The following is a 23,417-nucleotide window of genomic DNA, read 5'->3' as shown; positions in this document are numbered from 1 at the left end:
TTATTTGTGTGGTATGGAGCCAATGCCTGCAGGCTGTCTCTTAAGAATCAAAGCAATGTGTGCAGGGAGACCTTTCAGATCCCTTAGCAGCGGCCTCCCCTTCCTGTGCCTCTCACGCCACTCTCCTTACACAGGGCCACTCTTCATAGTCTCTTTTATATTAGTTCAACATTTTAATTCATATGCTATAACTTAGATAATTCCAGGCGACATGTAACACGTTGATGTTTGCCTGTCTATCTGTTTCTCTATCTACCTCTCAGTTTTTCTACATCGGAATAACATTACTGGCCCTATCTTTCTGAAGTACTTAATTATATATGAGATGGCATCTTTCTGTCTCATTGCCAGTAGCTTTCTGTCATTCTCTGGAGCCACTGCAGAACGGTGTCAACCTTATGAAACCATACAGAAGTCCATTTTCCAAATATGCTGGATGAAGCATACCTCTGTGGAAGAAATGGGTTGCCCTTGGCTGGATTTCAACAGAACACATCTCAAAGAAAACAAGAAATTGTCTTTTGTGGTCTTGTTGTTGTTTTGAACATGGTATTCTGTGTTGAGTATAAAATTAGAGCCCTTCTGAAAGTGTCACCACAGGGACTCCACACAGGGCAGTGTGTTGGGTTAGGCGTGCCCTGGCCCAGCTGCATGGTGACCAGGTGCCTAACACTGATTCGTTACTGTGCCGTTTCTCACAGAAGAAATGGAGTGGATCTTCTCTATTGCATGTAAGTGCCGTGATCTCTAAATGCCTCAATCCACTTTGCTGGGTACATGTTTGGTTTTATGAGTACTATGGTATTGGAAGCTCATAAAGTGACTTGCTTTGGAAGAGGCTATCTTGGGAATAGCCTTTGTCTTCTTGTAGCTTAGTATTTACTGTTGCCCCCTGGCTCTCTTGATTCTAACGTAGGGGCTGACTTTGAAACTCACTTTGTGGGCACTGCTCTTGTTGTTGTAGTTATGTATTGCCTATCATTTTCCCTCTTACAGCCTAGCCCATAGTCCATGCTTTGTTATCCTAGATGATGCAGAGACACTTGAACTTTGGTTGCAGGATTAATGAGTTACTGAGCTAGGAAGTAAGGTCTGCTCTCACACTTTCCAAAGCTCTTATGTCATTTCTTTAGAGGCCTGCATGCTGACCATTACACCATGGAGCCTAGCCTGCAACACCCATCTCAACAGGACAGCCTGGTGCAGTTCAGTGTGACCTTTAAACTTCCCTATTGCTCTAACAGACTTCCTGTGAGGTAGCATGTGCCCTGTTAAACACAAAGGCCTTGGAATCCTGGCAGCAGCCTAGCATACTTGATTCTCATTTTACAGTATGTTAAAATAAAAAGATGAAAGGAACCAATGTATTTTCCCAAGAGAACAAGTGTCTCCAGAGGGAAAAACTATTGAAATATGGGAACAGGACAGGGCCCAGGCTCCTCCCTGCATGGTTATGAGTGAGCACCATTGTCACTTAGAATGTATGGTGCTCTGAAGAGCTGGAAGTCAAGATGTAGTGTGGGGGTGGGGCGGGAGGCTCTATTAACCTAACTGATGTGCAGAGGCCAGAGGGACACCGGGAATCTGGGAGCTGATCTGGGGAGAATGCCCCTGCAGGAGTGACGAGAAACAGGCAGATCTGCCTAACGCAGTTGGCTGGCAGGGTCAGGCTCTGTTCAGGAGCCATAGCCATGGGGGTGGTAGGAAGAGGCAGATAAAGAATGGGAACACGAATTTGTCACTGTGATCTAGAGGTTACTTGCACTTCGACTCTGCAGAGACTGATATTACAGACCCGGGGACAGACGCCTTAAAATTAGTGATATGCTCATCTTTGAAATTTCCTTCCTAGCAAATGAGACCTAAGAAGTCTATTTTCCTCCCACTACTGATGCCTAAGGCCAAATCCAACCAAACACCATGAGCCAAGGGAAAAGAGCAGAAGGCTTTCCTTTGTGTCCTGTCTGCCTGCTCTCTCTGCCTCCCTGGACGCTCTCCTGGGTGCTTTGGAGATGAGTGTCACCTCTGACTAGTGCCTCTGTGCTTGACTGATTTGTGTGAAGCCCTTTCCTCATCACATATTCATAGTGCAGGGAGCTAAGATGTGTTTCTTCCCCTTTGACCTGAGCATCGGGCTGCCCTGTGTATCCTTTCTATCTTACAAGGGGTCGCATATTTTATTACTCAGCATATTTTCAGAAAATGGATCGGCACTGCTGCTGCTTCTGAGTAGCAACGCACTTGAAAGGGTTTCTTCTGCTGTATTTTCAGATCTCCCAGCTCTAAAGTACACAGATTGAATCAACACTGTAAAGTGGCTTCTTCGGTTGGAGCATGCTGTCTTCACTGGTGGGAGAAATGTCCTTTCCTGTTTTGTTTCTTCTCTCTCCCATCCTCGGTTCCCACGTTTGTTCCCCTCTCCTTCCTGGGTACTAGGGTGAGAATGTTCAGACACACTCCTTGTAGAACTCAGGGTGAGTTGTGTGGGAATTGCAACTGTACTATTTAGCACCTGAGGAAAAGCCAACAACTTTTTAAAGGGACAGCAAACTTTCTGTGGTTGCTGGTGGCTTTGAACACCTCTGTGTACCTTAGGCAGGTCAGCCTTCTCAGGATCCCCGTTCATAGTTGTCAACCATTTAGTAATGGTTTTGTCCTCCTTTTTGTTGATTCTCATGGTTAGTGTGTGCATGACTACTGAGAGAGGAAAGAAAAAGCTGACAGTGTTTAAGTTATGATGAAGCCAGGGAGATACAATGAATATTAGCTATAACTTAAGTCAGAACTAGCCTTGGGTGTGTGTGTGTGTGTGTGTGTGTGTGTGTGTGTGTGTGTGTGTGTGTGAGAGAGAGAGAGAGAGAGAGAGAGAGAGAGAGAGAGAGAGAGAGAGAGAGAGAGAGAGATCTCCAGCATGGATCCAAAGCACCTGCACCTGGCAGTTCTGTGTGTTCAGATCATCACAGTATATCCATTGCCTGCCCATGTAAAATCACTTTTTCCCCAACTTAGAAATGTCTGAAGTGCCGGGCAGTGGTGGTGCATGCCTTTAATACCAGCACTCAGCAGGCAGAAGCAGGCAGGTCTCTGTGAGTTGGAGGCCAGCCTGGTCTATAAGAGCTAGTTCCAGAACAGCCTTCAAAGCCACAGAAAAATCCTGGCTCAAAAAGAAAGAAAGAAAGAAAGAAAGAAAGAAGGAGGAGGGAGGGAGGGAGGGAGGGAGGGAGGGAGGGAGGGAGGGAGGGAGGGAAGGAAGAAAGAAAGAAAAGAAATGTTTGGAGTTAGACCTGTATGGATCTCATGTGGGTATCACTGAAAGCTACCCTTTACTGCTTTCTCTTTTTATCCCAGTGCTCTTAGACTAGTCTTTGCTGCAAGAGGCAGCAAAGACGAATAGGATTTGCTGTTGTGGCTGAGCTTAGGGGAAGGCTAGTGAAGGCCAGGAGGAAGCATTCAGGCAGATCTGTCACCCTATCCATCATAATTCTTATATTTTTGGTTGTAAGCCTAGTCTTTAATGGCTGAACAATCTCTCCCTCCCAGAGTCAACTAACCAGGGTTCATAGGGGTTCACAGGGACTGAAGCAACAATCCGGGAGCCTGCATGGGTCTGTGCCTGCTAGGACCTCTGCATATGTTATGGTTGTGTAGCTTGGTGTTTTTGTGAGACTCCTAACAGTAGGAGTGGGGGTGTCTCTGACTCTTTTGCCTGTTCTTGGGACCCGTTTCTTCCTATTGGTTTGCCTGGTCCAGCCTTGGTATGAGGATTTGTCCCTAGTCTTATTGTACCTTGTTATGCCATTCCATGTTCAGTTGATATTCCTGGGAGGCCTGCTTTTTTTCCTAAAAGGAAATGGAGGAGGAATGAATCTGGGGGAGAGAGGAAGTCAGGGGTGTATGGGAGGAGTGCAAGGATGGGGAACTGCAGTTAGGATGTATTATATGAGAAAAAATCCCCATCCCTTGGTGGCATACTTGTTGAACATAACTTGCTTGAGTCTCCTTTTTTGCAAATGGGCTTATTTGAGGCTGTTTGTCTCATTTATGTTATATTTTTCCATCGTTCACGGGGTTCATCTTTCTTGGGGTAATGATGCTTTATCCCTTTATAGGGAATGTGGCAACAGAGAAAGTCATTCTGATTCAATTCCTGCTTTTCATTGTTCACCCAAAGCCTAGCCTATGGATCTCATAAAGCCAATCTTCCTACCTCAGGACTCTGCTTATCTGGGCACTCTCTGACTTGTGCAAGTAGACTAATGATGCCTGCATACTTACATAGTTAAATGCCAACAGATGGTCTTTACAAATCTTTGAAGACAAAGACAATGTTATAGTTCTTATGGGAATCCTAGCATAGCCAGTGGAGGGCCATGTGTGTTACCTAATAAAATATTATCCACAAGTGAATGCACAGAGACAGTATGTATGTATGTATGTATGTATGTATGTATGTATAGAACGTTTTCGGGCAGAGGTATGGCTTTGTTGTTAAGGGCACTTGCTGCTCTTACAGAGGACCCACTGTTCAGTTCTCAGCACCCACATGGTAATTAATGATCTGCAACTCCTATTCCAAAGGATCTGATGCCATCTTCTGGTCTCCATGGGTGCTGTATACATGTGGTGAACATAGATACATGATTGTGAATTATTCATACTAATATATATATATATATATATATATATATGTATACACATATACAGATATCTATATCTATATATCTATATCTATATATATATATATGGTAATGTGCAATCTTCTTTTTACTCCTCAATTATAACAAAAGATTTCAATAAATTTCCTGGACAATTATTGGTTAGAAACTTAGTTGAATTAATTTTGTAGGCAGCCAAACATTTCAGTTCTCTCTATGTCACTGGCTGGAGTTTAAACTCTATGAAACTAGCTTGTGAGTTTGGGGCTATTCCCCTGGTCTTTTTCACAGGGGAAACATTTGGCCTTTGGTGGGGGTGCCGAGTTTCATTCTGTTGCTGTGAAAAGTACCATGACCCAAAACAACTTAGAGAAGAGGGTTTGTTTCATCTTATATAGTTCATCACTGAAGGAAGTCAGGGCAGGTACCCAAGCAAGACCTTGAAGTAGAAACCATGGAGGACTGCTGCTTGGTGGATCACTCACAGGTTCAAGTCTAGCCAGTGTTCTTACACAACCCAGGACCACCTACCCAGGGAATAGTGCTGACCACGGTGGGCCAGCCCTTTCCATATAAATTACCAATTAAGACAGTTCTTCACAGGCATGTCTGCTAACCAATATGATCCAGCCATTGCAACTCCCTTCTCAGGTGTTTTTACACTGTGTCAAGTGAATAAATAGGGCAGTGAGAAATCTGGAAGTTACCTTCAGATATGAGCAGCTCCATTTCCCTGATCCTTTTAAACTTCCCATTTCATACACTTTGCAACAAAAGGCATGATGATACATTGTGCTGCTGGTGCCAACTTCGCTAAACTCCAAAAGACTATGGCTCTGTAATTCTATTAATAGTCGGTGAGATGTCTTAAGATGCTCTAAACTATTCTATACTTAACCATTAAGCAGCCAGTGCCATATGAAAGTGATAGGTGACAATACATCCCCATAAATGTAAAGCACAATCATAGTAAGATAATTAAGTGTGAGTGCTTTGATGGGGACAATAGATGTGGTGAAAGTCAGACATGCAGAATTTCTGGCTCTTGTTCTCAAGTGCATTGGGGAACTTTCCAAAATTCAGGGTATAGAAATCCCCATGATGCTAGCTCAGTGACTTCCCAGATCATGTGAGTCTCTGCTAATCTTTAGAAAGTACAGCAGATGGTGGTGCACACCTTTAATCCCAGCACTTGGGAGGCAGAGGCAGGCAGATCTCTGTGAGTTTGAGGCCAGCCCGGTCTACAGAGCGAGTTCCAGGACAACCAGGGCTACAGAGAGAAACCCTGTCTCCACCTGCACCAACAAAACACAAAAGCCAAAAACCAAAAAACAAAACAGAAAGTTCAGTAGGTTCTTGCAGCCACTCGACAAGCTGTCCTAAGGACTAATTAACTCACATGATGTTTTTGGCTAATTATTTTGTTAAATCTCCCCATGAATCATTTCTTCCTCAGTCTTCACTAGGCTAGAGGTCTGTGTCAGGTGCAGACACTCCGTGTGTATGTGTGTGGGGGAGGGACATGCCTAAGCCAAAAGAAATTCCACAACATTCTGCAGAACTCTGGTCCAAACACTGTAATAAACACATGCATGCTTGTATTAATTTAGTAACATTAATTTAATTCATTATTAATTAATAACGAATAAGCAGATAACAGGAGAACCAGAATAATAGTGTGCATTCAGTCTTCACTACAGTTGCTTTCTTCTGCTGTGTGCAGTGTCTGAGAAAACCTTCGATTCAGACTGGACACAACCACACACATCTTCTGCTCTATGTTTATTTTTGTATGCTATTGCCTTTAATCATAACAACCACCAACAATCTGGCCTCCTACAGATGTGATATGGTCTAAAGACATGGAGCATGAGGTAATGTTGAAACCCCGGCAACCCAGGTTCGCCTAGTAGCCAACAGATGTCCTATACTGCTGTGTGTCCCTAAAACTTCATCCCATGCCATCCCTGTGAGATCAGTAGAGCCTCTGGGGTACCTACCATACAGCTTGCAAAGTGTAACCCAGCATCATATGAGAATTGTTAGAATCACCATTAAAATCTATCGAATTCCAGGAAAATAGGACATTCTGGTTTCAAGTTAACATTAGAGGTTTTGTTTGTTTGTTTGTTTCCACAAGATCCCATTCTGATGTTCAGCATCCCGACACATGAATCTTCCTCTCCACTCTTAGGAAACCTGGCGTTTAGGCTCAAACAGTGCTGCCGCCTACCTTTGAAATACACACAGCCTGCCGTTGCCCCTCAGCTCTTGGTTACATTAGCCCAAAAGGTGTCGAGCAATGCCCTTCATTCATTAGCTTTTTAGATTCCATTTCCATTTGTTTGGTAGCTATTGTGGAGAACCCTGAGTAGCAGATGTGCTACAGAACAGAGGTATAGGAAAAGGAAGCGTGCAGAGCCCACCTGTTCCGCCCCTCATCATCTTGGTAGCTTACCTCACCCCTTAGCTGTTTGTGAGCTACCGGGTATATCACATGAACTAAGACCTCAGAATACATCAGCCGTGAGGCTGCCTTCATCACCTGTCCCCTGTCGCTTCTGTGGTTGGTTAATACTTGGCCTTTGGCTGCTTTGCTGATGAGGCCTCATGATGTCACTAAGCTCAGGAACAAAGGTATTTTAGCCATGTTTCAACCCCTCTCTATTCTGATAAAGATGGGGTTCCTGGAACTAGGACCCTGAACGTGGGTGTCAGTTGTGGGCTTGAGCAGTCTATGGGGCCACAGGGAGTGGAGCCAGTATTCATCCCTAGTGCACGAACTGGCTTTTTGGAGCCCATTCATTCCCTATGGAGGGATACTGTCTCAACCTAGATACGGGGACGGACGGGGTGGAGGGAGGGGAGGGCTCGGTCCTGTCCCAAATGAAGTGACAGACTTTGATAATGCCCCATGGGAGGCCTCACCTCTCTGAAGAGTGGATGGGGGTGGGGAAATGGTGGGGGAGTAGGAGGATGGGAGGGAGAGGGAACGGATACTGGTATGTAAAACAAGATTGTTTTTAGTTTAAATAAAAATTAGTTAAAAACCTCACACAAAAAAGATAGGGTTCCTGCTCCTGCCACTTCTCCTTCCTCCACTCCTTCCTCCTCTTCTCTGGCTGGACGGGGCTCAGCTTTTCTCACCTCTCTGAGGATCTCTTCTCCTGCTTGTTCTTTGTGCTAATGTTTACATGGTGTACTGGCTAGTTTGTCAACTCACCTGGGAAGAGGGAGCCTCAGGTGAGGAACTGCCTCCATCGGATTGGCAGGTGGGCAAGTCTATGGTGCCTTTTCTAGATTAATGATTGATGTGGGAGGTCCAGCTGACTGTGAGGGGTGCCTTCCCTGAGAAGGTGACCCTGAGGTGTTTAAGAAAGCAGGCTAAACATGCTACGGGAGCAAGCCAGCAGCATTCCTCCAGGGCCTCTGCTTCAGTTCTTGCCTCCGGGTTCTTCTGCTGATTTGCTGCCCTGCCTGGGCTTCCCTCAGTGATGGACTATTCAGCAGTAAGAACAAATGCACCATTTCCTCTGCAAGCCGCTTTTGGTCAGTGTTTTTGCCCCTGCAACAGAAGGCAAACTAGAAGACATTGCTTCCTTTGCAATCTTTTGGTTCTGAAGAGCTGAGCTCCGGATACTATGCCCATTGGTAAAGGATTGTGGTAGCTGCTCATCTGTGGCATCCCCGGATATGAGATACTTGGCATTTTTCTCAAAGGAGGGCATTTTGGCTCTTTCTGTCCTTCCTGCTACAGTGCCTCTAAAGAGCTGGTCCTCTCAGGCTCGGGCATCTTTCCTTTAGAGTCCCCTCCTCTGTCCCTCTACTCAGCCCCCTTACTTCTCAACTTGGCTCAAACTTTGCCCTCTGCCTTTGACCCAAGTCTGTAAAACGTCCCGTGGCTGTCACCAGTCAGGTAGATGCCCCATAACTCCATGATATCAATAACTACACTAGAGAAGCCAATGAGGTAATATTCCCTGAAGCTCTAAATATAATTTAACAAGTTAAACACTGTAACATTGTGGTGAATGTGCTATTAAGGGACTGTAAATTGCTTACATAGCGTCAATAAACACAGTGCCCTCAAGCAAGGTGCTGTTAAGAGTTTATAATCTAAAGCAGCAGTTGAAGTATCACCCTGAGGCTCCAACTCCAAGTCAGATAAAAACAAAGGGGCTGAAGACTTTGCACAGTGCCAAGTACACACAGGAACGCCACACGCTTTAGGGGGTAATTACTTCTCGAATGCTTAATGTAGATTTGCCAAGAAACACATCTGTTATCAAATTTGCCAGTGATTAATTAGATTCCTCCATTTCCCCAGAAAACAGGGGAGTGAAGTTGCCAGTTATGCTTGGTATATGGTCTCTCTTGCCACCCCCCTTTCATGTCTCATCCTTGTCATAGGATAAGGACAAATATTTCCATGTACTCTACTCTTACACATTGGCGTGCATCCTATGGGCTTGCGTGTAGCGGAAACAGTTTTGCATAATTAAGTTATCTTTGGCGTTTCGGAAAAGGATGTGGAGTGTTTAAGTTAATGATACATTTTAGAAGCGAAATAATTCACATTTCAGATTTGTAAGCCCCCAAACATTCTTCCCCTTCACTTCCTTGCTCTTAGTGCCCCAGCCCTTTAGCCAAATCCTTTTTACAAAACACACCCCTTTTCAATCCCCTCCCTAGTACAGAGTTGCAGCCAACTGGTGACTAACCCTTTCTGTGCTTTAACTGCTCTCCAGAGTATTTGGTCTGAAGCTTTTGCATTTGATCATTAGACTGGGAAGCGCTTAGCATTTTACAAATATTACCTCATTAATCACCATGACCATCAGCCCCCGATAGCGTTTGCTGTGGATTTGAAAGTGATGGAGAAAAGCAACTTCTGAGTGGTCAGTAGACTTGGGCAGGACAGTCTGGTACACAAGGTGTGGCAGAGAGAGGGAGCCATCAGCTCAGATCTTGACTTCACAGTCACCACATGGGACAGGTTAAGGTTGTGATCAATTGTGCTTTCTGTGCAATTTGCTCTTCATTTCTAACTAGCTAGGAATTACATCTCAAGGCTAAATAGGAGCCCTAAGTGGGGTAAAAGGTTCATTTCCTATTTTGATTATAAAGGCCATTCTGAGGTCACGGAAATTTACATTGTGTTGCTCCTGGTCACTAAGTCCATGGTGCCCATGTCTAAGGACAGATGACAGCACGAGAGAAGGCTAGGTTATCAGAACAGCTGTCAAACTGTCCTCTGTGGCCATTAGCAGACAGCACCTCTATTCTTCAATCTCCCCCTTTCTCTCTGTGTGTCCACATATATGCATGTATCTGTGTTTGCAGGCTCATTATGGGGGACATAAATAATGTGTGCATGTGTGTTTGTGTGTGTCTGTACATATGCATATGCCCATGTTTGGAAGCCAGAGACCAACCTTCAGTATCTTTCTTTAGGAGCCATTTGCCTTAGTTTTTGAGACAGGGTCTCTTGCTGGGACCTGGGACTTACCAATTAGACTAGACTGGTTGGCCAGAGAGCTCCAGGGATGCTCCTGTCTCTGCCTCCCCTGTGCTGGGATCACATGCAAGCCTGGCTTGTTTCCTTTTTCTTTTTAACTTGGGTGCTACAGATCAAATGCAGGTCTTCATGTTTGTTCCCCAGGCAACTGGCCAACTAAGCTACATCCTTCTCCCGTTTCCTGCTGCTTTGCCCTTGCCTCGATTATCATATCCTCCTGGGTGTATGTCAGATGTCTCTGCAGTTTGCATGTGTAAGTGCTACCAGGCTCCAAGCTACCTAGTTTCTCAGGCGGATGGGAGAAGGGTGGAGATGATATGGTCTGGTCTCGTTGGGGTTCCCAGTCCACCAGGGACAGCTTTGGTTTTAGGGCCAAATTCACCATTCTTTGTTGTAAAGCATGAGGTAGGCAATTTACAGTGAAGTTTCTTACACATTCGATTACTGAAACTGTTTCCAGCTGGCCACGCCATCTCCATTAGGAAATAGGCCACTCTCCAGGAGATGTTTCCACTGATGCCCGGCAGCCAAGTGAGCTCTCCCAGGATCTTGGAGTGGGGTGGGCGCCATTCACTTTCTTCTCGGAGCTAGATTCAGTCCATTAAGATAATCTTGAAGGTGGGTTTCTTAAATCCGTTGATAAGTTACGAAAGCACTCAGATAAAATGATCTGACAAGCAAAAATAGTTCCGTCTTTTATTTTAGCAGCTTCGGTTAATTTTCAGTTTCTCTTAACACTGCAGGCACCCCCTTTCTACCCCCCTAATTTATATCATAAAACATAATCCAAATATATCATGGGAGATACACCACAGTTTTCCTTTTCTTTCAAGTAATGCATTCTTGTGTAAACATGTTGTTTATGAAAGAGCCTTTCACGGATGCTTTGTGTTGCTTTTGCACAAGAAAATACATTTGAAAGGAATTCTCCCCAGCCTGGCATGCAATGTTTCATTAGCCCACATAACCTTGTTTATTTGCTTTTTACAATTTTATTTGGGAAAGGAAATCAATTTGCACCCCTGACATGCTGCCAGGTTCCTGTTTATAAGCACACAATAGGCAGCTTGGAGGGGGTAAAAATACATAGTTTAGGATTTCAGCCTTGAGTGTGACACAATCTGTATACGAAACCATAGTGGCAATTGAGTTTTCCTGTCCCTGCTGCCACACTCTGCTATTTAAGCTTTTTTTAAAATTTTTATCAGAACATTATCCAGTGTGCATGCAGTAATTGCTTAACCATGCTGGGTGCTTGAAGTGTAAGGGAGAATGCCAGCAGAAAAGCATCGAACTCTTTGCTCTTTCCTTGTTGTTGTTTTATTCTGTTGCTCTTTTGTCTTGTTTTTGAGGCGATTTTGAGGACCATTACAGTATAATTACAAATATCCTTCTGTCATCAGAGACTCCAACTGACCAGAGCTGAAGCTTGGTGTCCATCGAAGAGAAACCTTCTCTTTTGCTCCAGCTTGCCAGGCCAGCAATACTGGTGTAGAGTCACCACCTTGACTAATCTCTCCATCCGATGCCTCTCAGCTTTTCTTTTCCCCAAGATGAATTCATTTCTTTATGGGTCAAACACATCAATGTGCAAATATCAGTAGGAAATAAAAGTGTAAGATAGAATCTCTCCTCAGCTGAGCAAATCTGCTATAAGTGTCCTGAGACCTATACTTGAGTCCTGCCTTTGAGTGGATGTGGCCCTCAGGACTCCGTTTTCCTTGCTGCTGAGACAAAGATTGGATTCAAGGTTTTCCTGGGTAGCTTTCCCTCAGAATTTTTATAAAGGAGTCTTTACCTCTTGTCATTGTTTTCTTCCTGTCTTCCCAGTGTGCACATGAGCCCAGTATGAGATTTAGCCATCTGAGGCCCTATCCCCATTCCCTGGATAGCTTCTGTTCCTGCCCTGCTTCCTTGGTGTTAGCAATCTGCTTCTTTGGTTTCAGGTTTTCTATTCCTTTTCATTTTCTTAAATTTCAAATGAAACCATGGTATTAAATCTTTCCTATTAAAGGTGTCACATTGCAGCCCAACACCCTTTTGTTCCCAGGACTATTCCTGGAGGCAGAAGAGCCTCCTTTTCCATGCACCTTGTAATTCACAGGTCAGCCATTAGCCATAGCCTCTCTTTGAAGGCAGCAGGATTTTCCAGGTTTTTCAGGGACCTTTGATTTAGTTAAATGCCCTCTAAGATTTAGGTATGATGTGTACGTGAATCTAGAATGTTCCCACTGAGTCAGCTGAAGGAGCAAGCAGACTTGTTCAAAGCTTGGCTTCCAGGGAGATCTTTGGACATTTGTCTGTGCTACAGGACACTCTTAAATAGATGTTACTGGACCATGTCACAAAAGTTAAGAACATAAGCCCTCCATGCCCCCTGTTCTGATTGATTGAGCAGTGCTCACTCCTCAGGCCCTCCATGCCCCCTGTTCTGATTGAGCAGTGCTCACTCCTCAGGCCCTCCATCCCCCCTGTTCTGATTGATTGAGCAGTGCTCACTCCTCAGTCTCCCCTGGAGTTTTATGTGACTGGTTTGAAGACTCCATGCATCCCCCAGGCTTCTCTCCTGTGCCTTCACCAACTGTGGAATTGTGAAAGGATTTTGGAATAAATGACTCAGTGTGCACAATAAGACATTTAGGCTTAGGACAGTCTAGGCTCCTGGACTAGGAAAGGGAGACTAGGTTTTATCTCTAAATAGTATTATCCTGTGGAAAAGAGAATGGAGTTGATAGAAACTTAGCTATCCATAGATACCATCCCCTGGGGACCCTGCAGAGCTGACTCACAGGCAAAGCTCTGTCAGCAGAGGAAAAGATCATTCCGGGGCCTCAAGTGCTTTGGGCCTCATTCTTGCCTGCAGTCCGTGCTTCACCAGCAGATATGATATAGAGAATGAATTCTGGTGCTCAATTTCTTTGGGATTTGTTTCAAACCAATTTCAAATTCATCTACAAGGGCTTGAAAAACATTTCATAAGGTGACTGGTAAAGTATATGGATGTCAAACACATCTGAGAAACCTGTTTCTTCATATAAATGCCTGCAATTTACCTCTTGTACAGTAACCAAATGATAAATAACAAGCAGGCACACACACACACACACACACACACACACACACACACACACACACACACGTGTACACACTTGCACACATGCACACACACTGGTCTGTAAAGCAAACAAGAAGACAAGCACACACATGTGCACATATATCAGAGAACATGAACCCCACTTTACTAGGACAGCTGCTAGTCCCTTGGTCTAAGAATTCACTGAAACTTCCAACAATGTAGTCATGGCTCTAATTGGGACCTCCAACTTTCTTTGCATGTCTATTTAGATTTTTTTTTAAGTTTATGGAATAGCCAGTAAATCTGTCCCATCATGAAGCTGTCATCAGAGCACAATGGAATGAAAATGAACTCAGGAGTGACTATAGTGTTTCAGTTGCTGAAGGCCTACAGACTAGGTGTCACACTACAAAAACAGGAGGTTGCTGGGGGAGGACACCTAAATAAATATCTCTCATGGCATTAGCACGTTACTTAGCAAGTCAACCCATATATCCTGGTTGCCTAGGTAGGAACATGCAGTCGTGAATCTCCTCTACCACTCCTGCCCAGAAATTTTGGCAGAAAAGAGAGTTGTGCTCAGTAGGGTGATGGGTTTATGGTACATAAACACCAGGTGCCAAATTCTTCCTTCTGTGACTCCGGCATATAAAGCCCTTCTTATGCCAGGCCCAATTGTCTTGCCAGCAGGAATGTCGACAAATAGGAAGCTGTGGCCCTAGAGCAAGACCTTGTTTGGAGGGTGTGTCCCTGGGTTCAGAGGAGTGATGCTTGTCTGGGCTCATCTCTGTGGGGTGGGGCTGGGTTACTTGAGCACACCACGGGACAGGAGCGCATCTTAACTCTGCCTTCTATTGTTTCTTTCTGTCCAATCAGGAGTTCAGAATCATGAGTAAGTGAAGTATATTTATATTGTTACTATGTGACCTTAGATACTAGGCAATAAAATTGTATATCTTAAGTTTTCAGTTATGACAAGTGGGCTGGAGAAGAAACACAATATATGCCTGTCTCTCAAGCCAATGTTTCTTGGTCTTTTGTGTCCCTTGAACACTATATGAACTATATATATATATATATATACATATATATATGTATATATATTATATATACAGAAAATATTAGTTTTATTTCTCTGTGTTAAAATGATGAGCCATTTCTTTCCCTGCTGTTTGTTTTTTCTTGTACTGATTTTTTTTCTAGTGGAACAGTATATTACAAATACCTTGTTTGTGAAATAAGAGTAATGCACTTTTACCAAACATGTGATTGCATTGAATGTTTTTCAATTGCTTCCTCTCTGCTCTGTGCAGTATTAAGGTTACACGTATACTGGAATGATGATGTGATGGGGGTATAATGGAGGAAAATCAGATTTTAGAATAAAAGGATGTGATAGCCATAGAAGGCAAGTTATTGTGTAGGAAAATGAATTTGTGCTTTTAAAAGGTGATTTTAAAACATGAGATCTGAGGGAGCAAACTCATAGACATCCATGATGGGAAAACTAGAGTCAGTTGGTGGTTCATGTAGTTTTCCTTTCTTAAGTCATTGTTTTCAGTACAGGAATCAGAAAGAGTACGGTGTGTTTGGCTTGGAAGGTGTGTATGAGGACGTTACCAATGGGAAGGGATAGACTAAGGAAATCAAAGAAACATCTGTGAGATGCTCAGGAGTCTCTGTAGGCGAATTCACAAGAGCCCGTTCAAATGGGTGACAAGGATTTATTAGAAGACACTCAAGGACACACAACAAAGTAGATAGCCACTGTGATCTTCCATTCTGCCTGGGGCTGAATGGAACCAGCAGTCCAATCTCCAACACACACACACACACACACACACACACACACACACACACACACACACACACGTGTGTGTGTGGGAGAGAGAGAGAGAGAGAGAGAGAGAGAGAGAGAGAGAGAGAGAGAGAGACTTCCTCCTCTTTCCATTAAAGGGGTCACATTAATAGACAAGAAGCTCCAACCTAAGTAAGGCTGGAATCCCAAGTCCATTGGCAGAATGAATTCCCACAAGAAGTCTCTTTAGGAGGTACCACTGAAGCAAGTGCCTGGAAGAGGAGGGAACAGTGCTGGTAGAGGCCACTGGTCTACCAGTTCACAGGAAGTGTCTGGTCTACAGGACTTTAGAACAAAATGGAATTTCAGTCATCACAGGTGACATCATGCAGGGTTTGGGTCATCTTAGCCACACTTCACAAATGGAAGCTACCTCACCGGCTTGCTTCCACTTTTCGGCAGCTCAAGGACCTGGAAAAATATAAGATACTGCTGGCAGAAATGTTTAAAATCTGGTCCTAATATTCAGGCAGGAGGTCCAGAAGCTTCGCTGGGGACTGTTACACCCAATTTTGACTAGTTTTTCCTATGCTATATGGCAAACGATATTTTACTTGCCAGACTCAAGAGAAAAATGTTACTTCATTATATTCTTAGCCTGTCATCAAACATGGCAAACCAAACGTTGCATTGACTCTGTTTTGCATTCCTCAGTTTGGTTTTGTTTGGCTTCTAAGACTGAACCAAGCCAGCTAGCATGGCAATTGCGAGGTACCTATCCTCCAGGAAACCAGGTGATTTCCAAAATAGAAAAAGGCTGCTGAGTCCAGATGGGTCATTAGGCCAGCATTGCAGCAGCCTTGGTCCCCAGTACCAAACAATCTACAAAGCAAGGCTATTCACAGGGAGCCACTTGACGGGTTCTACCAGCCTAAGATGCAGTACCAGCAACTCATTCTCCATTGTCTCAGAGGGAAGCCTTGTAGCACATTTCCTTGCTTCTGAGGCAAGCATGCCTAGTTTGTGGTAAGGTCATTCTGTTGCCAAATGCTCAAAAGGGCAGATGTCCAACCAGAGCTCCAGGCAAGGTGGTCTTCCAGCAATACCTTTGTAGTTGACCAAAGTTTTTCACCCTTTGAGGCCAGGAAAGAATAGGAGCTGAGAAAGGGGGGGCTGTTCAGGGTAAAGGGAAGCAAAGGTGTGACTCCTCTCAGGTCAGTGATATCCCTTGTGGCTTCCAAGAGAATGTGATGGTTGTGTTTCTGCTATGAAATTTGTGGTTCTTGTTGACAAACTGGAAAGACACACTCCTCAGCAGCCTTGTGGTTGTTTGATACACACTCTTACTTTTTAGTAAGTTGACAAAGTTCTTGTTAGGAAGGAAGGGAGATTTGTGTTGTAATTCCCAGAACTGGACATTCACCTCTTATACCACCACCACGTTATTAGCAACTGCTCTACATTGCTCTGTATGCTTCATTCCCCTTGTGGGACATGACCCTTTTGTCCTCCCTGAGCCATGAAGGGAGGTGAGAGCCTGCCAAGGTTAGTGCTACCATCTACTTACCTTCCCCACACCTTCTCCAAGACCCCAGGTCCTCACTGATTTCTGATCCTTGCCTTTGGATTTCCCTGTGTGTGTTCACTTCAGTTGGTTGCTCTGGTTGAAACTGGTGATGTATGGCCTTGGAGGAGACTGCTGAATGCCATATTGGCTGCCTGTGCTAAAGGTTTAGGAAGACGGAAGCCAGCACTTGTCATCTCTTTCTGTTAGGATCTCAGCCTTGAAGTGACAGTGTGGACAACTTGAGCAATAGGAAGCTGTGTCTTTGTACTTCTGTGGCATTATCTCAGAAATTATAGCTCATTTGTTAATTCAGGCAACAGATAATTCATTCTGTGCCAGTCTTGTAAAAAGGTAGCAACAAGAGAAACAAAGGAGATGAGGGCTTTCCTGGTCTCGCTGTTTTTATCATAGTACCAAATGTATCCTGTAAATTGTGCTTCAGAGGGAAGGACAGAGGCACCTTAGACAAGGAGAGACATTAGAAAAGTGACATCCAAGATAAACCTGAAATAGAGAGGGGGAGTGAGCTGAGAATAAGGGGCATCAGAAAAGGGGGCAGAAAGCTTGAGTCTAGATGCTATTTGTGTTAGGAAAGCTGATGGAGTCAAACTCTTTTCCAGGCATTATTGTGTCTTACCTTTATGTTCAAAGGAAGCAAGGGTGACCATCCTCATTTGGTATGTGAGAAAATGCTATTTGTTAGTTTCCAAACAGTATGTGGCCAGGCAGATGGGGGGCTCTGAGCATGCGCAGGCCGTGTGGCGGTGACAGTCTTTCTCGTTAGGTCTCGTGATGGCTAAATGAGTGAGACTTGAGTGGAGCATTTGAACAAGCAGTGGGAAGAGTGAGCTTAGATATAAAGCCTTGAGGACAAGGCTAAGAATGGGCTTTGAATAGAGAGATTCTGAGCTGCAGGCTTTGGAACTGGGAGGGCTACTGAAAAAGTCAAAGGTTATGCCAATTCATCTTGCAGTGGGATCTCCAGAGGTCGGGGAGGGACCAGAAGAATTACAAACCAGAATGATAGTATGAAGCTGGAGGAGCAGACAGGGAGACATAGCCCTCGTAGTAAAATATGGCAAGATGGGTGTTGGAATCATAAGAGCAAAATTGCCAAACTGGAGGCATTGAGAGCATGTGCTTAGTGGTGGCTTGTGACCAGGCCTGTTGACTGGCCTGCTGTCCATCAAAAGGCAGACCAGCAGCCATGGACGATCCATCTTTGTTTCTGTTGTACGTGCGCCTATGTTAGATATTCCTCTGGCCAAGTGTTTGTCATCTGCTCCTTCTCAGCATTTCCCGCCCCACACCCTGCGAGCTACTGGCAGCCGTGAGAGGGCCTGTTTTTTCCTCTTCATTTGCACAGCACTAACTGCATTTTTCTGTAGACTTACTCGGCAAACGCATTAGTTCAGACCCCACCCTTGTCATCAAAGCATTCAAAACAGGAAGGAACAAGATGGGCCTTAAAATAAATAACTCTGTCACCGTGGTCCAAGAGTTTTGATAGAAGGGTGCCTGGACTCAGGCGGAGAGCACCTTAGTGGTGAAGGCGGTGGCGGGCGGAGCTGCTGCTATCATTGATAGTTGTGGTCATAAACATAATGGTACTTACAATGAGGGCTGAAAGGATACTCAATGCACCCAACAGGGAAGTAAACCCTGTACTTATATCACCTAATTTTATCCTTAGAAAAAACATTATAGGGTAAGGCTGTTCCCATTTCACAGATGAGAAATTTGAAACACACAGATACTACAGCTGTGCCTGAGAACATACAACACTCGCTTACTGAATAACTGTACATGTGGCACGGCTACCGAGTGCACACCAGGAAGACAGGCACTGACTCTTAGGAGAATAGGGTTCTCCCTTGAAGTGTGAAGCGGGCAGGGCAGGAGTGGAGAGTGAAGAGACGTGACGTAGATAACAAGAAAGGGGCTCCACAGAGGAGGAAATGCAATCTAGATCTTGAGGAATGGACTGACAACAGAGGGACTACTCCATGCGAAAGTGAAACTGGAACCCAGCTCTTAGGATGCCTTGAGCCCTGTGTGTGTGAGTGGTGGGGGGAGGTGGTGGGGGACGTCCTTGAGATGGTGGGGAGGCTGGCAAGGCATCTTGTGAACCTTTCGGAGGCCTATGTAGATATCCTACTGAAGTCCTCCATGCCACAATGGAATGAACAGCTGTCTGGAAGGTTCTGAGAAATCCCATTAGGGAACGGTGCCCTCAGATCATTTTTGGTGGCTTGAGCCTGTTTTCTCTAATGCCCTTATGGCTCTAGATACAGTAGCCACTGACATTGGCTCAGTTCTGATTCTAGAGTGTAACCACAATAGAAAGGATTTTTTTCCTCTTAATCTATGAGAATTAGTTCAGTTTATCCTCCTAACACTGCAGTACAACACCACAGAATTAGTAAGAGATATCGTAAGGGGATAGGTTCATTTTTGGCTCCACATTCTAGGTGTCCACGGTCAAGGTTGTATCTTCTGTTGACAGAGTCCTGAGAAGGTTCCCATGACCAGAGACAGGCATGCATGAGCCCACAACCTCTGATCTCTTTCCTCATTAAACCACTAGGATTCAACCATGAGGCTCCATCCTGCACACCTCGTGGGATCACTTTGTGAGTCATTATGAAAGGCTCACCTCTAAATATCACAGCAGGCTTAAATTCTGCCTTCTTATTCCCTCACAATGGGAATGAAATTCCAGTACCTGAACCCTTGGGGGCACAAAAACCTTATCCAAGTTACAACACCTCGTGAATGTGTTCAGTGGAAACAGTGTAGATAATGAGGTGGTTGAGAACAGACACATGGGCAGTTCTAGGTGGATGAATCTATAACGGAAGGGGTGGGACCTTTGGGAGACACCTGGGAACTTTCTCACAGTCAAGGGTGGCACCTGAGAAGATGTTTATTGTCTTGGGGATATTTTACTATGGAATTAAATGAGTAGCTATAAACTGCACCCAGGAAGAGCTCAGCTGCTCCACCCCAGCATTAGGGCAAATGATAGAGACCTGGGCATTGGAGGAGAGTGTGACCATTTGGGTGGGTGTGCTGTTCTGGGTCGTACAGACTCCAGACCATAAAGGCCCCTGAGGGAACTGTCTAGTTTTGTTTTTGGGTGAGGAACCAATGCCACAGAGGGTTCTACCAGCCATGTGTAAGCTGTTCTCACCAGCCTGCTGTAGCATTTTCCCCAGTTTAGAGGGGAGTGTCCTTTGCAAGCATGTTCTTCAGACAAGGACACTGGTCTTTGGGATGAATTAATGGTGTCACCACAAGCACTTCTAGGTATGAAGGTGTTTGTGAAGACATGGATCTGAAGGAGTGGTGTGACACCCAGCCTGTGGTTCTCAGGACACACAGCCCATGGACAGTGTGACACACAGCCTGTGGGTCTCAGGACACAAAGGAGCATTACTGAACATTCTCTATGATGCTCACGTAAGGAACACTGACACACTCAATATTTTGCCATGACCTTTTCCAAAATGAAATATTCTCACTACAAGACAATTGCAACAGCCCAGCTTCCTACTTGTGCACTTGTTTATAGATTTGAACACCTGGATCTAAGCCATTCTCGTCACTCTCTCTGTGCCTCACTTTTCTCATCTGTAAAATGGGACTATTCACATTATCCACCTTTTAGCTGACAGTCCGCTTTGAATGGGTTTTCTAACTTACGGTATTGCTATATGAGTGCTGGCCATTATTAAAATGATTTCTATTCTTATTAGTCATGGGATAAGTCATGAGAAGGTGCTTCCTCCCTCCGAGCTAGCTTCATGTTACTTTACTACAAGGAAAGTGACACGTATTTGCTATCACCGCCCTGGGATAGCTATGTCTCACATGCTCCTGGCTGCAAGCCTGGTGATTAGATGACTATCTCTGTTGTAAACTGAGGTTGGTAGGGTTCAGAGAGCTAACATAGCATGCCCAAGTGATCCAGAGCTGGTGTGGGCATGACCCGATGTCAAGCTGATCCCATGCTCATGTTCCCCCTGCACCTCACCCCACTTAAAACTTCTCAGTAGCAAACTCTACAGGAGTGAAACTTCTACTTGCTGCTCTGGGCTGGAGTTTTCACAGAGCCCTGTACTTTGCCCTCCCCTCTCCTTCCTGAAGAAGTTACATGGTGTGCTTTCTCAGCCGACACTGCACATTCTGCTCTGACTCCTCTAAGGAGAGTACTATAAAGAGAACTATGGAGAGAAAGGCCCAGCCTACCTGGACCCTGTGCCTTTCCCATGTAACTTCAAATTCTTCACTATACCCCAGTCTTCAGAACAAGTCTTGCCTACCCTCCTAGCAAGACTGCCACCAAATATTGGTGTAGCTACTGAAAGCACCAAAGGAAAAAAAAAAGCATGCCCCACTAGTGTCTTTCCTACACCTCCCAAAGCCTAGTACCATGTAGAGGGGTAGAACTGTTGTTATTCTATGAATGTCTTAGACATTTTTTGGATGCAGTTCATGGACATTTAGCTCTGGGAGGTTCTGGAAGTCTTCATAACTTCCTGGGGCATCATTAAAATGCAGACAGCTCCAAGATTGCACAACTTGGCTTGTAAGTGCGCATCAGGATGACCCTGGATCTTTATGAAGAAACTTGTAAAGTTTCCACACCTGGGCAGTTGGATAGAATGTAGATTTGAAGATAACGTTTTAGAATCTTGTGGGAATCTTCCTTGGTTGGACTGTGCATGCTAAGCTTTACTTTCAGTTGTGGTCCACTTCCCTTCATCCTTCATTACCACACCCTGAAATTATAGTTATTTTTTTAAGAACACAGATGTACATTCTTGTACACTAAGTTGTTTTTTTGCATGTTGTACTCCAAGTCCATGCATGCAGAAAGTCAATTACCACTCTACCTCAAGCTCACTGACTATGCAATCAAGACTCATTACTCCACTGGTTCTCGTCCCATTCACACCCTACATGCCTCAGAAGAGTGATGAATTGAAAGCAATGCATTTCAGGGCCAGAAGGGAGGAAGATGTCAAGGATAATGTTAGCCAAACAGAGAGAAAGTTAGGTAAAGACTTTTATAGTCTATGGAGCTTCCATCTTTGATGGCTGGGAGATAGCATGTTTGCTAGATCCCTTCCATCTGTTGTAATTCGAAAGGTTCACTTCCACAAAAGCTTATGGTAGTGGAGAAAAACATCAGTTTGTAAGCCAATGAATCACAGCCCCAAATGTCTGTTTTAGATATTTAGTGACTCATAAGATGTAGCAAAAGAGACTTGAGCCAAAGCTGGAGGAACGCTAGCTAGACCATGTGGTTCTGGACTACCCTACCCTTGTCTAATGTTGAGGGTGTTGAGCATGAGGTTGCTGAGTGATGTATCTAGGTTACATGGCTACTGGACACCAATGAGGGATATTGGGATAGGGGAAGCCTACTAACTCTCAAACCAATACAATTTTAAAAGTAGTATATGTACCTGATCATCTAAAACATGTTAACCCAAATATGATCTATGTAAATGAAGATGCCTTAACCATTGGAGAAATCCGGAAACTGTCCTGTGCTATTTCCCTCCTGACGCAAGAATCCTGTTGTGAACATCCTGACCATGGATGATGGACATACATCCTGGCTTACTCCAGACCCAGGGGATATTTTATTTTGTCTTTGGGTATCTCTGCATGCTAATAAAATTGTTCTGACATAAGGTCAATTTTATAGTTTTGAAGTTTTGATCCATAAGACTGAGGGCATTCAGAGGTCAGTGGCTCCATAGGTGATGGTGACTTTTGCTTTCTTTCTTTTCTTAAGATGAAAGCAATGATGCCCATCATATAGGATCACTATACTGTGGAGAGATGTGCTTTATAAAGTATCTACCACAGTGCCTGCTCCAACATAGATATTCAACTTGTAGTTATGATTGACTTCTTATATTTTTGGTTGTGAGCCTAGCCTTTAACGGCTGAGCCATCTCTCCAGCCCATGGTTGAATTCTTAGCATCATGATTCCACGTTCTGTAATTATGCCCTCTGGAGCAATGCAGACTGTATCTAATCCTGCAAATATTTGAAGGCATTTACTGTGACCCTCTAGGTCTTCCCTCTTCAGACTAAATACTCCCTGGTTCCTCAGCCATTCTTCCTGCAATGCATTTTGAATACATTCATTACTCTTATTCCCTCCTATTTGTCAATTTTCCCCTTAAAATGTGGTGGCCAAATGTGGTCAGGCCAGCATACCCTACTGTGGAATAATCACTTCCCCTGATCAGGACGCTTCACTTCTAAAACAACCTAGATTTATGTTAGCATTTTTGGAAGCCAGATCACACAGTTGGCTCAAGGAAAACCTGATTCTGCTTTCCAGAACATTAGCTGTGTCTCCCAACTTTGTGTCAACTGCAGATTTGACAAGCATGATTTTTATGTCTCCATCCAAACTGTTGATAAAGATGTCGAACAAGAAAAGGCCAAAGGCCGAACTTCAGTGCACACATCTGATCTTTGTCTGCATACTGACATCCATCCAATGTCATCTGTTTGGTGACATTGTTTCTTGTGCTTCAAATCTACCCACCTGCACAATCAAAAATAACTCAGCAAGATAATACGCTCCTTGTGTTTTTGAAATTGGATGTTGAATTTATCTGGATGTAAAATGCTAGCTTTTTATCAATAAAGACAGGTTTTGAATCCATAATTGGGACAATGTGAACTCAGAAAATAATTTCATGTTGAATTCCTATGTAAGGCTTAAAGAAAACAGTCACCTTCTCTAAATGTGAAATGAGAATGCTTTTGC

The 23,417-nt window shown here is 44.2% G+C and overlaps 1 protein-coding gene across 1 annotated transcript in view; it reads left to right on the top strand.

Moving 5' to 3' along the window:
* Creb5 (cAMP responsive element binding protein 5) overlaps positions 1-23,417 on the top strand; it is a 315,064-nt gene that overhangs the window by 48,851 nt on the left and 242,796 nt on the right. The window lies entirely within an intron of this gene.

The sequence above is a fragment of the Cricetulus griseus genome, chromosome 8, assembly GCF_003668045.3.
Source record: "Cricetulus griseus strain 17A/GY chromosome 8, alternate assembly CriGri-PICRH-1.0, whole genome shotgun sequence".
NCBI lineage: Eukaryota > Metazoa > Chordata > Mammalia > Rodentia > Cricetidae > Cricetulus > Cricetulus griseus.
The sequence above is the reverse complement of the archived record's forward strand: the minus strand, read 5'-3'. Positions and strand labels throughout refer to the sequence as shown.